Consider the following 17,253-nt stretch of genomic DNA (forward strand, 5'->3'; position numbering starts at 1 on the left):
TTGAAAATAGAAACCCTAAAAAAGAAGTTTACCCTGGCTGGAAAAAGTATGCTCTGATCATGAACATAAGCTTGGAAGCCTACCTAAAATTAGTCTCAACATGTAAAAAAAGAGGAATTCAGCAATTTTAATGAAATATATAAATAATGAGATATTTATTATAGGCCACTGGAGCATGATGTCCTGTGACAGACAAAAAATTTCACAGCCAAGAAAAGAAGGTAGAACTGACGAAAAACCTACAGAACATTGTCAACTGATATTTTCAAAAAGGTTAAGACATAAATTTATATATACATATATATATCACACACATCCTTATCAGCAGCACATAGCAGAGGTATTTCACCTATCTCCACATCACATCAAGCTTGATAAAACGATGACATGTCACAAGATACCTGCACTCTTCTTGGAGAGAACAAATGCTGGACTCAGCACTACCTATGATCACTACCCTGTTTTACCTTTTTCAAAACCATTTGCCATTAAGGACACTTGAAAATATTTGTACAGTTCCTCTCATGTCGTTTATCTAAGAGCTTTTCAACACCTAAACTGCAGAACGGTAGCTCCAGCACGTGGCTTGACCCAAAACCTCAAAAGAAGAGTGTAAAATAAACAAACCTCAACGAGAGAGAGAGAGAAGGTATGCATGAGAGGAAGACTAGTTTTCCAGGGGAACTCATTGCCATTTTAGTACAATAAACTATCAATGTCAATCTGAGACCTCTGTAAATAAGCCCTTCAAAGTGCATTAGAGGCATATAAACAAGTAATGAGCTCTCTTTTTGGAGCTCTTTTTTGTTCAAAGTCAACACAAAACAACTAACTTGCATGCTTAAAGTGAAAGAATGAGTTCCAGGCTGTACCAGCTCCCTCCTTCCTCTTCATTTCAAAATTTTGTCCACAAAGCAGAGATCTGTAGTGGTCACCTGTGAAAAGCCACCCCCATGGCCAGTGTTGGACAGACCCAGTAGAAGGGCAGCTTGCAGCACAACACAGTTGATGGGTTACTCTGCATTCATGCTCAGAGGCAGTTCTTCAAGGCACTAGACAATGTTTAGCCTGATCTTTAACCTCTCAAACACTGAAGCACAAATTGTGTCGCCCTCTCTCTTGATTACCCCACCAGGACCCCCAATTTGCTGACACCAAGTCCTTCGGCATGATCTAGTCCAAGACCTCTCTCCAGCTTGACCAACAGCCTGAACCCAAACCTAGGTTAAGGCACCAGAATACATCTCCTTTGATCTAAGGCTTTCAGGCCCTGGCTCACTACTGTTTCCTGCCTGTAAAACCCTTGCTGCTCAGGAAGGAAGGAGGAAGACGTTTACTGAGCTGGCCAAGAGTCTGGACCTGTTTGGAAGTGAAAGCGATGGGTTTCACGTCTCACTGGATGCAAAACTCCTTCCCTCTTTCAAGAAAATCTCATTTCTATCTTTTTTGTCCTCAGTCCATTTCTATAGAGCTGGCCAGTCCTTAACAAGGTGCTTTATACGTATGTGTTGTACCAAGAGGCCTGGAGGCAGTAAAAGTAGTACTCAAGCAGTCAAAATTGTACCCATAAATACATGTGAAGTCAAGCAAGAGGTTTCATCACAAATAATATCTACTATTATCTCAGCAGAGCGGACACAGTCAGGTAAGGCCAGAAAATAAGATATGGTGTCAGTCTCTAAGTTTTGTTTATACCAACCCATCAATTCAGAAAAGTATCAAGAAACTTTGCAAACAAATGCAGGCTGGGATGTTATATCCAGTCACAACACAATAAAAGAATGATCCTGATATCCTGTATATCACAAAGTATCAGTGCCTTGATTCAGATTCACCAATTGCCATAGAAGTTAAGGTTTCCTCTTTTTCTGGCATAGATTTGAAGCAGAGTCATTACCTGGTTTGAACTCCCACACAGCACAGACCATTAAGTTACACCAAAACACCTGATTTAGTCTCAAAATTCTGGGCATCAGACACAAAAGAAGTTTTAGCACACAGTAGCCATCTGCAGTAGATTCCCATTTTTGGTGAACAATAGCAAGACTCAATATTATAATTTTCTGCCCAAGAAAACCCCATGGCAATTGACAAATAATTGAGAAAGCTTTACCATCTCTCTACCATTTGACAAATATGGAAACTGAAACTCCAAGGCATGAAAGTTAGTTATTAATCTGTAATTAATCTCTAACTAAAGCCAAGCAAAATTTATGTACTAGTGAAAGTCTGCAAAGTGGGGTTTAAATGAGATTTGAGTGCCATGCAGGCTTGTTGCCTGGGCCTTCACCTTACCCAAACCACTATAAAGTGAACATAAAATAAAGAATTTCTGAGTCTTATCATCTTTTTGCTTTTACAGAGGAAAGCTACTGCTTATTTTTATTTACCTTTATCTGCTTTGTAGTCCTGTAGAGGAACAGCCAAAGGTGGTAAAGCAAAAGGTAAATTTTTTCACAGAAGAAACTACTGAAGTTAGAGAAAGCAAATCTTCTGTTCCATTGAAGTCTCCACATGCCTGTCTAACCCAGCCATATTTCTGGAGTTAAATGATGCAAAGATAAAAAGCTGACTTTGTGAAACAAAGGTAAATAGCAAGCCAGATGCTCTCATTCATATTCTGAAGTTATTGCCATCAGCTCTGTGACCAACACATTTCACAGCTTGTGAATTTCCAGCAAACATAAATTAAGGCAATAAGAGAGCACCAAGTACAGTCCTATAAACCTTTGGAAGGGTTTGTTTTATTTATATTCTAGCTGGGGACACTACCAATGCTCTAAAGTTTACAAAGTATTGGAATCCAGTAGAATCCAGTCCTGCAATCATTCATTTTTAATTTCTGATGGCCTGGATTATAACTATGTATTTGCACTGTTCCACAAGTTCACATACAAGGTAAGGAGTTATGATTTATTCTTTGTCATTCTTCCAAGCAGAACTGGGTCCACCAGGTGCAAAAAAACTGTGCATAAAACTTCACATAAAACACAGTCATGTCTCCAAGGAAGTGGAATAACCCTTCCTTTTCAGAGGGTCCATTTAGCCCTCTTAGCTCTTATGTGTGAGCAAAGTAACAGAAATTTTTTAAAAAGTTAAAATCTGAAAAAAGTTGGTAAAGTCACTGAATTTGGTTCTGAAGGTATAATCAGCTATACACTATACCTAACTGCTAAACTAATATACAGATTCCCTTTTAGAGGAGCTTGTCTTTCTAGGTGAGATGTACTGATGAGACATGGGAGGGGGAACCTTGTAAAGTTGCCCCATAAACATTATTCGCTAACATTTTGTGTTCTAAGTCCTGTGTGACGCCCGCCACTTTCCAGAATCCAGCATTGGCACTCACTGTACTTTCACTTCATAGAACACTTTCTCCTAGGAAAGGTTATATTTAATGATGTTAAACTGCATTGAAAATATTTGTGACATCTGTCAAATTAATTTTAAAAAATTCATTAGGGTCAGTGTTACTGCAATAAATACAAAATTAATAGCATGGGGGTTCTTTTAAGGTTACATTAAAATAACATTTGGGATCTGTTTGAATCTGACAAAATCCAGGGAACTAGCTACGGCCACAATTTGTCCTTAAATTCTTTGTGCCTACATTGGAAAGGTGCTAAACAATCCATATTTTTTATTCACAGTGCTCCATGTGCTGGAGTAGAGAAAGCAGTCTCAGAATTAGACCTGGGATTTAGTCAGTCCAGCTTCATTTGGCTTACAGCTCTCCTAGGGCAAGTTACTATTTTGATCTATTTTTTATAAATTCTGGAAAGCTACATTTAAATATTTCCACAGGTGTTTTGAGGAAGAGTTATCCACTGATGGTGTAAAATGCTCTGATCCTTGTGCACAGAAGGAGATAGAGCACAGCAAAATCCTATTGTGCTGCTGGCAGTGCCTACTGGGACATACAGAACCTACAGAACAAAGGTTTAAATATAAACAATCACTGTCCTGAGTACACTGCTTTCCCCTCCTGCATTCCCTATTTTCCCCTTGTGACGCTATGTCGCAGAATTACACCTCTTGCTTCAGAGAAAAGGGCATGGCAAAATTTGGACCTCTGCACTACAACAGTTAGGGTCACTGGAGAAATTCTCCTGTCTGTATTTCCGGTCTGAAATATAAAAATATGGAGACAAATTAAATCACATTAAAAATTAAACCATGTTAAATCTAGGATAGTTTTGAAATTTCTCAAGTCAATTACTTCATCTAAAAAAGCGTGAATGCAGAGCTTTAATTTGGAATGTATGTGCCAAGTACAGCTCATAGCTCAGTATTTGTAAAACAATATACCAGAGACTTCAAGGACATATGACTGAATCCTCTATCTTTTAGCTAAATTGAAAACAGGCAGCCAGGTAAAATCCTCATTTCCAAAGTTATATCTGGGTCTTTTCCCAGTCGAACAGAAGAAGCTATTCTCTCAGGGCTTTAAGTACATCTTTAAATTCCAATTTTGTTACTTCGATCTGAGTGACAAGAAAGATGATTCATGTCTCAGAATTTATTCAGCATTGCTAATTAAACTCATTCCTGGAGGCCTGGGAAGCACTAAACCACTGGAGTGTAACAGTGAAAATTAGTGATTTGAATAGAAGAATCATGAACTTTGGAAAAGAAAACATTACCCATCGGTGGAGCTCACAAAATAGCCTCTTAGAGAAACTAAATAAGATTAATGAAGGTGAAGTCAAGAAAAACAACAGCTTTTAAAAGTCCTCATGTCTTATTTTCTAAAGAACACATAAAATAGACTCAGTGCCACTAAAAACCCTTAATATGCACATTTCATGTGAAAATAGGGAAGCAAGTTTTTATAGGCCTCACCGTACTACACTGCACAGGAAAAAAATTCTTTTCAACAAAAATTATTAAAAAACAACTCAAAAGAAAACAACTTTCAAGTATTTCCAAGTATTTGGGTCCAGATCCCAACCCTTCAAATTCTGTTGTATTTCAGTTAAAACTGTTGTCATAGGTGTTTCAGTGCTACCATAAATGTTTATTCTCAGTGAAAGAACCATGCATGTCTCCTGGTTTTCTTCCTGCTGGATAGCCTGGAGACTTTTACACCCAGCACACAGCCCTTGAGGGCTCAGTCTTTCACTTTGTGACAAACAAAGCACAGATATGACAATAAAAATCTGTCGTGATAACAGGGCTACTGCATCTGGAAATCCACGCAAAAAACACCAAAGAGGAAGACTTTGAAATCAGAAGTCACTGGTGAAATGTTGGATTTAATGCAGGGTTATTCTCCTGGTGGGAAGATCAGGGCTTCTGGCAATGGAAGCTAAGCTTGGACCTCAGCAGGCCCAACAAACCATGGAAGGCTGGGATTACGTAGCACAGTGCCTTGCTGTGAACCCTGGTATTGCTCCCAAATCATGCCAGAACACCTATGTAAACCTCACTGCTGCCAGAGGGCAGCTCTGAGGGAACCTGAATATCCCTGGTGGGATTGGAATTGAACTGCTATAACTGTAAGAGTGGGGTTAGACTTGCCTTCTGCTGCACTGGAAGTGAATAGGGAAATGCATGCACAAAGAACTGTAGAACACACATGTAATAAAACACACTTCAAAACTTTCCTGTAAATCCCAGGCTTCTGTCATGTTCCTTTCTTAAAAAGGGGAGAAAATAACTATGTGATTTTTTTTTTAGCAATAAACAGATTTTTTAGGGGACTTCACCCAGTTGGCTGGATTATTCTGTTTTTTCTAATGCTATATTGGGGCTTCAGTGGTCAGAGAACCCTTGCTTTAGCAAGCACTTATAAGTTCCAAGAGTAAAACACAGCAACCACAGTTCTCACAACATACCTTCAGAGAAAATGTAACTTTGCCAACAGCATGATCAATCTGTGGTTGTCCCAGGGTTGTGGCTGGTTGTAGGTGTCAGTCTCTTCAACAAAGTCATGTAATTTTTGATTGAGCAATGCTCTGATAAATTCCTCATGCTTCTCACAGGAGTTTCTCAGCCCTGGAGTCCTCCGTAACAGCACTGCCAGTGCTGGAATCCAGCTGTTCTGCATGTACAGGCATTTAGTCTTTCCACTATAGCATTTATGAATCTGTACACTCAGAAGCCTATTACTTAGAAGCAATTCATCTCTAAGAACAAAAGAAAAAGCTCTTTTAAAAAAAAAAAAATGTATCCAGCTTACCAAAAGGGCTCAGCCTTAGATGTAAAACCACACTGATACCTGAAACCACAGCCCAAACCCCATCACCTCCATGACAAGGATATTGTAGCAATAAAAGTGCATCAGCTCTTGAAATCCTGCACTGTTTGGTGACCTGCTCCAAAGAGGTTCTGCAGAGATCCATTACCTCTGGAGGTTATGGGCTGGACCGAGCAGCAAAACACAGAAATGTGATCTCTGTCAGCCTTCACACGACACTTACAAAACTAACACACGCTGCGACATAAGTGATGACTTTTGTTCAAACCCACCGGGTGACTGAACATGCACAGCCCCATAATTGCTCTTTAAGCAGAGAGTTTTCTTGATGACTTGGAAAGCGGGAGAACAAATGTAGAACTCCACCAATACACCAGGCAACTGACAGAAAATCCAGCCAAATGCTAACAGGAGGAAAAAAGTTTTTTAAAAAGCTGTTTCTATTAAAGCTCTCTTTGAGCGCAGAGTTCTGAGTTTGTAAGAACAACTCTCTCTATATAATTTACATTCAGTTACTCACCCCTGCAAATTACCCCTGACCATGGCTACTCCGTGAAAAATGCTCACTTTCCAGAATGCCAAGTTAATATAAGGAATATGAGATTTGAAAGGAAAATGTCGATTGGAACTAAACTGAAACTGTCCAGTAGCACTTCTCAACATCTTGCCTTGCTACGAACAACATCAAGTTCAGCAGCAGCAACAAGTAAGCAAAGCTTCCTTGAAGATGATTTTGTGATTGTCTAAATCCATGATCTTCAAGGTTTCCTGAAGATATTTCTCAGGAAAGAAGGACAACAGGACACAGTAAATGTTTAAAAAAAAAAAAAAAAAAGAAGATGAAGAGTAGTGCCTACACCCAAGTCATGGAAGCAAGTTATAGCTCTTTGAAAAAATGAGATTTATCACAAAAATTGACTCTTCAGAAAATAAAGAAAAAATATAATTATACATTATGTATTTGAAATACATGGCTCATATAATTATATTTATTGTAACTAAAAAAAATGTTTAATTATAAACCTCGCAGTGCATTTAAATGGTTAAGAAGTTTCTGAACTGTTCTTTTCTGTATGAAAAGATGTTCTCAGGTTGCAGCTATCCTGAAAAAATAGCTTTCCAGCATTTGAGTACTTTTAAAGAAAGTATTTCCAACCCAGCAGCACATTAGTATGTCCTTGAGGACAGAGCAGGAGAAATACATATCACGTATCACTGTGCTTTTAGAATTAAAGAGCAAGGGAGAATAACAACAGTAGTGTGGCTCCTAGTGAGAGGTGGATTCTTCAGCAGCAGAAAGCTGCCCTGGTTTAGGGAAGATTTAGGTTTAGAGATCTCTCTGCTCACTTGTGAGCGTTTCATAGAACAGCAGCACGCTGTACTTGTGGTACCTTAGAGAGGGGTATATCCTCTAAAACCTTTGCTTCGAGACAACTTACGGGGCCTTTAGCACAAAGAGGGGCAGAGCCACAGAGATACGAGTGGAAGTCTGAAAAGCCCTCTTCATGAGCAGAGACAGTCATGAAGAGGACCGTTGCTGGCCAAGGGGATATTCAGCAGAAGCATATCAAACAATGAAAGATATAGAGAAAACAGGCACTCAGTATTTAGTCTGTATTATACTGACTTCTAATGAAACTGAAGCACATAATTATGAACATATGTTATACGTAAATACTTATGTATACATGTATAACAACGTATATACATTGTTATATGTACAACATATGTATAATTATGTTACATATGTAACAGCACATAATCAACTGGTGGAATCCCTGGCTTTACTAGGGTTGGAAGTGGAATTTAAAACATCGCGAAGACAATCTTCCCACTCATTTTGGAATGGATGTCTCTCAATACTCCTCACAGAACATCTTTCACTCTTTAATAAAATCGCAATTGAAAAACACTGTAAAAGCAGTGTGATTCAACGGGTCAGCTACAGACCTCTCACGATTACACTTTGGTAATCAATGACAGATTATAAAAACATTCAATGTTCTATTAGAGAAGGAAATTATGCTTATATTTCATGGCATGTCAGACAGTGGCTAAGAAGAGACAATGAAGAACCTTTCCACTCCTCTTCCCCTGCCTTCCCTGGACAAGTTGTTCTGACAGGCTATTTTGGAGCTCCATCCATCATCCTCCAAGTGATCCCCCAACAGCCAGGATCAGATGCAGCATACCAAACTACATGACACATCATGACACACTCCTGTGTGACCATCCTAACGCACTTGCAAAACTGCAGGCACTTACAGAACACATTAATTAAGTTTTCTTTGGAGACTTCCTCTTCAAATTTAAGATTACACACTGTTTACAGTGGACACGGTCACCAGAATGGAATTTGACTATCTTAGCCATTTGAAAAAATATTGCTATATCTTGGACTTTTAATAAGGTTTCCACAGATTTTATATGGGTCAAAGGGAGGGAAAGTGCTTCTAAGATCCTTTTAAGATAACGCTTCCATTCCACTTAGAATGGAAACTTCCTTTTTGACACCTAAAGCTGCCGAGTTCTTGATCTGCTTTTCCTCAGGTAGAGAATCCATTAAGTGATGAACAACTTCTCAAGGAGGGTTATGAGCTCTTTACATTTTATGTACATGGCCTCAGATCCTTCCAGCTACTTTGAGCATTTTTAATACATGAATCAGCCATGGGCCCTTGACTGCAAGAACCACAAAGTTCTTTACTGAGATGTGAAGGCAGAGCGCACTGAGCTCTCCTGAGCCAGTTTGTGGATTTGGGGGCATTATTCTGGTATCTGAGGGAGCTGCTACAGAATTTTGTGAATTTTTTTCAGGATACTTTGAGGAACACATTGACAGAAGCCCTCAAATTTCTTGTAAGTACCATTCCTCTGAAATCCATTAAAAAAAAAAAAAAAAAAAAAATCCAGAACTTCCTGTCTTGCCTGCTCTAACAGCAACATTTTCTCTAAGGTCAGCACCAAATGAATAGAATGTCTTCTTTACCTTTTGGTCTAATCAGACTAGGCAGGATTTGTTTTGGGAAGATGTTTGGTGCGTAATGCAAAGTGCTCATTGAGAGATGTTTCTGTGTTCTCTGTATGCAACGTTCTCCAGAGCCTTTGGTGGCAGCATCAGCTGTGTTTCGCAGCCTGCTCACCCAGGAACAGGACTCACCACACCACAGGCTGCAGGAAAGCAATGCCAGCCACAGTGCCACTCTGCACCAAACACTCTGTGTGTGACTTGGCAAAAGGGTTTCCCAAGAACTACAACTAAACTCCAAACTAAACTCCATTATTTTCATTAGGGTGTTTGTTTGTTTGTGGTTTTGTTTTTGTTTGTTTGGGATTTTTGTTTGTTTTGTTTTGTTTGTTTGTTTTGGGGGTTTTTTTGTTTATTTGGGGGAGGGGGGTGGTTTGGTTTTTTTTCCCCTAGGAGGGACTAGAGAAAGTTGATAGCAATAAATACATTTGGATAGCATGCCCTTTTCCACCAAAAGTCTAATTTCTCAGTTACAAAGGAAGCACAGAATACCCTTCAACTTTGCATTTTCATCATTGAATCAGAGGTAGTCAAAGAAAGATAATTCCTAAATAAACTCAAAAATGTGAAATGCCTAAAAAACACCACAAGAATGACCATTTTTTCCAAAATTAATTCCATAGCAAAAGGAGCAAAATTCTCCTCTGAAAAACCCAAGCATCAAGCTCTTTCTCAAAAGTTTGGACTAACTTCCCCATGCATTCTTCTTCTTATGAGACTGATACTTAATAAATCATATTCATTTGTTTGTGTCTGTTTTCACTGGAGACCTGGAAAGGCCAAAGCTCATTTGCTCTGTGCAGACCCAAAGGGAGACCACAGCATTTACCCAGAACAGAAATCACTTTTCCTTATTCCACTGCAGCATGTTGGTTGTTGTATTGTCATTACCAGATGAGAAGTAATTTCTTATATTATTCCTGCCCCAAACCACTACATTGTAGTACTACGATATCTGAAATAGAAATGTACAATACTGTTTTCAAGTATCTAAATTTTCCTTTTGGTTAAAGAGTTTGGAGACTCCTGGAAGAAGCATGGCAAAGATAAGGAAAGACCAGAAGGATAACTAAAAATCTGTCATTAAGACGATGTTCTGTAGAGTGTGCAACAGGAATCATGCAAAAATCATCCCATAGAAACGTTAAAACATCTGAGAAATAACGAAGTAATTTAAATGCAGTCTTAGTTTAAATGTGAACTTGCACATGATAGATGTGATTTTATACATATCTATATATAACCCATAAAACCTGTAATGTGCAGAAACGATAACAATCACTGGATAAAAACCACTATAGATTAATGAAAAAATCTGAACAAATCCTGAACTGCTCAAAGAAGGGTACACAGTCCTGACAGATCCCTTAGTACAAATGGTGGGAGTAAAACATATCCACATGATAATCACATCCTTACCAAAATTGAAAACGTATGTGAAAGTCATGGTGGTCTTACAAAAATATAAACTCATAAACGATTTTTTGATTTGGTGTCATCATTCATTTCTTTCATTTGAGAAATCAGTTTTAGTAGGCCATGCAAAGATTGATGGCTTTTTCATAAAAGGATATTTTATGAAATAGTGAAATGTAGCATATTTCTACCTGATAAATGCAGAGACCTGTAAACTTTGAACCCACTTTGGCCTTTGTTGCTCATGACCCTGTTTAAGTGATTTATTTTCTTTTAACAACTACAGTCTGCAGGAGGTAGAATATACTGCATAGATCTTTAATTCTGTTGAAAATTGAACAGTTTAAACAGAATGGCTGACATTAGAAGACCTATTACTGAAAAGTCATATTATCTTCATTTCAGTATCCCTTTTAGGAACAATATTTATGGCTGGAGAAAATGCATAATTTATAAAAACAACTTGGTAGGCTGCTGCAGAGCAACGAGGGAGTTGGCATCTTTAGTCCCACATCGGGGTGTCTACAGGACTGCATCAAAGCTGGAGACTCTGCAAACCTGACATGTGGGAAGGGATAAAATCAGAAAACTGGCCTGGTGTCTAGAAGAACATCTTGAGGGAACTGAATACTCCCCACCCTTGTGAAACATTTGGATATCAAAGATTTAGCAAATTCCAAGGAAATAATGCTGTGCTAGAATTTTTCGGCCAGGCTTTCAATACAACAGCACGTTTATCGTATTAACTTTGACTTAAGTTAATTCAGTTTCTTTTTTGCCCTCCTTTCACTGCTTTTTGTTTTCATCTGGTTAATGTGCACTGAAGTCAAACAGCATCATGAGCTTCCTGCCTGCTCCTCGGTGTGGATGTCACCATGAAAGTTCAGCAGATCTCTTCAGTCCTCTTCCATGTGTAGGGAGAAACTACCTCAAACCCAAAACATTTACCCAACTTTGTTTTGCTACAGTGGGGACTGATCTCAGGTAGCTTCCCCAGCAGCACACTACAACACAGCTCCAATAATCTTCATCAGATGACAAGCCTACAAAATCTTAGCAGGTTTTAATGTGTATCTCTGCATTATCACATAGTGCCCAAGGCTCCTTCTTATAAAATTAAATTAATATGATCAGAGAAGAACAATGCCTTTTTAAAACTCTGGTTTGAAGGGGCTCATTCATGAAACACGCTTCTGTTAAGCCAATTCCGTGCTTGTGGAACATCTCATGAATATATGGTGCTTTAAAAAAAAAAACAATAAAAGTTTAAGCTCCCCTACTTTTCTCTGCTCTTCATTATTAGAAATAAATCTTATGAAGTAGATAAAAGTATTACAATTAATCCCTCCTGAATGGAGACAGTATGTACTACTATTTTCAATACGAGAAAAAATGGCTTTGACTAGAGTGGCAACAACTGGCAAGCTGATTTTATAGTTTTGATTTATTGAATATTAGGAAATAGACTTTTTTAATAACAATTCCATTTAAGTATTCATTAAAATGGAATTAGTACAAGCAGGGCCAGATTCTGATATCCATATTCTTGTCAGACAGCATTTTATTACAGAAAAGTCTCACTGACATCAGTGGGATTACTTGTAAAAGGTCATTCAGCATGAGTGAGGACACAGAGCTAGACTCTACAAGGGTACAGAGGTTTTAGGTGCTCCCTCCTGACCCCCACGTGCCCCACACATCCTTTGGCAATGGCTGGAGCAGTGTGGAATTGTGTGCTCCAGGCGTATCATCCACACTGGTGTGCATCAATTCCTGATTCCACAAATCCCTGACCCACCTTGTCCCCGCCCCAGGTATATGGGATATGGAATATATATCTTCATCCTCACAAAGAAAATAATTCCCAAGTGCTGATTATTTTAATTTATATTTTATCTTCATAGTTCTTTCAGTCTAAGTTTGACCCAAAGAATGCATAGCACATGTTTCCACGGAAAAAGGACTATGAAGACGGATTTTGATTTATAAGAAAAATCATTTAGAAGGAAAAAAAAAAGTAGGGGGCTACAGTAATGAATCTTACTAAAGGATCAAGGCTGTACACTCCACTTCTCTTTGCACAACAGAAGAAAAGGCCATCTTGCATTTTTGTTTTGTACACTCCTGATTTAATATACAAATAAACAAATTCCAGTAAACTCTTGAGATAGCACCAGGTAAAGAGAACTGGCTTAGTTATTAACGTTATTGATAATTAGAAAAAGCACATTGATTTTTCCCACATGTAACCTAAAATGTCTCAAATTCTGAATTCTAGCGCCCGTACTGTATTTCTTTATTCAGTAATCTCTATAACGAGCAGGGGAGGAGGCTGAGAAATTTGACCTCTATCCATAAAATAATGATGGATGAGCAAATTGTGAATGTCCTAACATATCTTTTGTTCAAAATTACTTGGCAAAAGATTTTGACAAACAATTTTTAGTATATATGCCGTAATTTCATATTTTCATTACCTTCATGGGTCATACCTGGAATATGCTTCTACTCCTTGACTGGGTGAACACAGAATTCAGTCCTGACAGCAAATACTTCACAGCCTGTGCAGTGCATGTACAGCCTTCTCTCCCCTAAAGAAATGCGGAATTCCACAGAAAAAAAACTCGCTTGCAGAAAGACAAATACAGTCAAAACCAATTTGTTTGATGCTTCTTTAAGTATAAAAAGAGGTATATATTTTTTTGTTTTATTGTAATGTAATGTATTATAGCATAATATAGTATATTACAATTAGCAAACAGACTACTTCCTATTGTTTGACTTTGGTTTAAAAACTGCCCGACACTAAAGGTTTCTGTTGTAGAGTTCTCAAAGGTCAGACTTGAAAGCTTCAGGTTCTACTGAGATAAAGGCACAGTGCTTTGCAAAGTTATGCTATTATCCCTGGTTATAATCTTCACTGACTTCAGAAATAATTGCTTTCCTTAAACAAAAAGGAAGTCTGATTCTAATTTGCTATCTAGATCTACATTCTTATATTCTTTTTATAGAATTTTGAACAAGTTATCACTGGAATCTTCCTTCACTCAAACATAAGTGAAAGTTTTATCTTACTTCAGATATCACAAAAATAATTTACGACTAAGGAAACAAAACCTTTTGTCTCACAATATATTTCTTTGCGACAGCTGTGGTATTTCACTGAAAGCACAAAAGCTGTGATGGTCTGGACTGCAATCAACCATTTTTAATAGGAAATTTTTAAAGACTTTTAATAAGATCCCCTAACATAATTTATGGGGAGAGGTTTTGAAGTGAAGAGGCATTGTTTGGCAAAGTGTTCTTTCTCTAATCTCAGGAAATTTAAATAATTGAGTGCTCATTTCCTCTTAACTTAGGATTTCTCCTTAAAAAATGGTTAAGAAAAACACCTGCTACACTAGCAGCAAAATAAGCGTATCAAGAGTCCAAGAAGAAAAATATTTCTAAATGCTTTTCAGAGGCAAAACTCCATGTCAGAACCCAATATTATTAATAATGATGCAATATTGAATTTTGTTTCTTCAAGTCAGAAATTTGAATACATATCTTGAATGAAGATAGTATGCTGGTCAGGGCAACTGCAGGTATTTATTTTAACTGATACGCTTAGGGGAATAAGTGGACAAAAGTGGAGAATTTACAGATTACAAGAAAACCAGATGAGCACCCCAAAGTTACTACGCTTATTGAAGTTATCCAAAGTTCCTCTAGCTACAGAACTTGGCTGGAAGAACAAGGTTAACAGGCTTCCTCTGAGATCTTTGATATATCTCGCAAGAGGCTCAAAGGGTATTTTAGCAGTTTCCCTTTAGCCCCAACGAGGACTAGGGAGAAAACAGAAACATAAGTAAGGAAGCACATTTCGATACATTGATAAAGCTGATCAAAGCTCCTAAATGTGAAACAGATTTGGTTTGGCTGTCTGGCAATAGGGATGAAGTTTTAAATTATTTTTTACCTTTTCTGAGTGACTTATATGCCGTAACTCTGACTTACAGGAAAAAAAAAAAATTAAAAAAGTTGATTTAACTGTGCTCGTTTAGGTCGGCTATAATATCTCTCGCAAATGAGGTAAAAAAAAAAAAAAAAAAAAAAAAAAAAAAAAAAAAGAGGGAGAACCTTTTTGGGCGGAAGGAGTCCTGAAGTCGCGGCAGGCGGGACTCGCCCGGGTCGCTGCGTGTCCAAGACCTCCAGAGGGCACTCAGCACAAAACGGATCGCACCGACAGCTCCCGGCGGGCACTCATCCTCACACGGCTTTCCAGAGCCACCGCTCCACTCTCACCTACACAGAGAACCGGATAAAGAAACAAGTAAATAAATACCTAGGTAATAAAAAACCCCCAAACAAATAAGAGGGTTCTGAAGAGGAATAATTATGCCATCACAGAGTCTGCACTTCCGCTCTGTATTGCAGAAGGTCTTTTTCATGAATGCCTTTAATGAAAGAGCTTCTAGAGTCTAACGCTAAACCCTTTCTTTTCAAATGTCTGCTGGTTTCAAAGAGCCTCCATTAAAAAAAAAAAAAAAAAAAAAAAAAAAAAAGGGGAGAAACCCCCCACCACCACCACCTTTTTAAGATGTCTCACCTAAAAGGACTTTGTTTCCTTCAGTCACCACGTTCAAAGCACACAGGACAGAATGTCACTTCTTTAGACTCCACCTCTCTCTCTGGTTTGCCTACAGAAACAAAACAAAACAAAACAATTGACAGTGGCTACCGGCCAAAATTCCTCGTTTTCCTGCAGCAGTTCAGCCTTACTCGGGTGGTGAGATCTTCCCCGTGTTATACAGATACAGACCCACGCAGGCCGGGCAGTGGCAGTGACCCGCTCTGGCTCCTGCTCCCTGTGTCCCCGCAGCCCGCCCTGCAGCCCTGCTGCCCCAGGGCACTGGGAGGCCGAGGCTCCCCGGACTGGGAGCGCTGGGAGCACCAGTCCTGGCGGCCTCCGCAGGGACCTCTGGCTCCCTAGCTTTAACCCCATCCACACCCCGTGTCTGAGCTGCCTTCACGGACTGCAGACGGGACTATAAACCACTGCCTCGTTTCCACAGAAATGTCATCATTCCAGCGACACTGAAAGCCGTTCCTCCGCTACATCCTCTTTGCGTCGGTAGTTTCACAAAACGCATACTGCCCCCTTTATATTCAAAGCTGCCTTCCTTATGCACAAGTTCAAACCCCAGCTATCATCTATCATCTTAATTCTTCTGGGACAAATAAAGTATCGTGCAACAGACCATATGTGGATATTCCAGCAGAGCTCTTTGGAGTCGTGTCCTGTCTACCCAATGTGATCCATGGTTATTTTATTTTCGTCTATTCAGAATAACACACGACAAACCTCCATCTGGGTGCACTGCCTATGTAAAAATAGACACTGGGGTTGGGAGTTCCTTGTGTAACTTGGGCCATTTATATGCCCCGAGGTAGCTTAGGCATCTGCAGAGGAATTTATTTCAGACACAGCATGGGATCTGTAGGACTCTCATCGCAGCTTGCAGACGTGCGCAATATTCCAGAATGTGAATGGGCAACAGGCACGCGCTCTAGCACCTGAAATGTCTCCTAAAGATGTGTGAAAATCAAATGTATGGTGTATCCCTATCCCCCAGGACGACGGACCCCAGTTACCTTTACTGTCACAGGACTGTGTTAAGCAGTACTAGAGGAAAGTCACCTACACTTTAAAAATTCTCACTCATTCTCTGAAAACCAGATCCCCTTTGAGATCAGACACACAAAGGAGAGACCTATCTTTATATCTATCGATACTTTCCAGGATGCTGACCTCTGAAATACAAAATATTGGTAAGACCATCAGACAGTATTAAAATATTCTGGTTAAAAGAGAATTAATCAGCTACAGTAGGGGTAATAGTGTAAAAATACTGCCTGAAGTAGAATAAACTAATAAGGCAGGATTCATATGATGGAAAAATTAAAAGATGAAGCGTTATTTAAAAGCAGATGATTAAGCAGAGTAATGACATTTAATAAAAGCAGTGTGGGCCTTTATCAGTTTCATTGCGCTCAGTGCTGTGGAGACTCAGAACCTGGTGTTACAAACCCCGCTCTAGTTATTAGACTCAGTAAACGAGTTTAGTCAGGATTTGGTCAGGTTTATAAAATAAGGAGGTTTGCGTACAGCAGTCTTACTGGGTTACTGGTTGGACTTGGTGATTTTAGAGGTCTTTTCAACCTTAGCTGTTCTATGACTTTCTTGGCTTTCATTTTAGGTTTTGAGCACAGGGAAAGTCACCCTGTGTTCCTGGTGGTCTGCAGGAGCTGACCAGGAAAGTTCTCGAGCAGAAAACGCGCACAACACACTGGTGACAGGGAGTGAGGGCTCCTCACTGCTCAGCGGAGCGTGAGCACAGGTGTTCAACAAAACTAAAGAAAATGCGGCCAACCTCCGCTGTGGGAGCTGCTGTCCTTACTCCCACCACGTTTCACTCCCGACACACCTACGCCAAGTCTGTTATTTAACCTGGTCCTGGAAAAAGTACTAGGCAAGAAGCCCTTCAGCTTTTAAGTGGGGATGAAGGAAGGTGTGTTTGTGAGGGGAACGGGGGGCCGGGCGTATGTATGTGAAGGGAACGGGGAG

The 17,253-nt window shown here is 39.3% G+C and overlaps 1 long non-coding RNA gene across 2 annotated transcripts in view; it reads right to left on the reverse strand.

Annotated features, from left to right (window-relative positions):
- The window catches only part of LOC120754316 (uncharacterized), a 34,284-nt gene extending 18,847 nt beyond the window's left edge, over positions 1-15,437 (reverse strand). For both annotated transcript variants that reach the window (XR_009207988.1, XR_009207987.1), the window contains exons 1-3: positions 15,235-15,437; positions 14,766-14,930; positions 13,136-13,234 (exon numbers count right to left, since the gene is read on the reverse strand). This is a non-coding gene — a long non-coding RNA (uncharacterized LOC120754316). The remainder of the gene's footprint in view (positions 1-13,135; positions 13,235-14,765; positions 14,931-15,234) is intronic.
- Positions 15,438-17,253: the final 1,816 nt, after the last annotated feature.

The sequence above is a fragment of the Hirundo rustica genome, chromosome 6, assembly GCF_015227805.2.
Source record: "Hirundo rustica isolate bHirRus1 chromosome 6, bHirRus1.pri.v3, whole genome shotgun sequence".
Taxonomy (NCBI): Eukaryota; Metazoa; Chordata; class Aves; order Passeriformes; family Hirundinidae; genus Hirundo; species Hirundo rustica.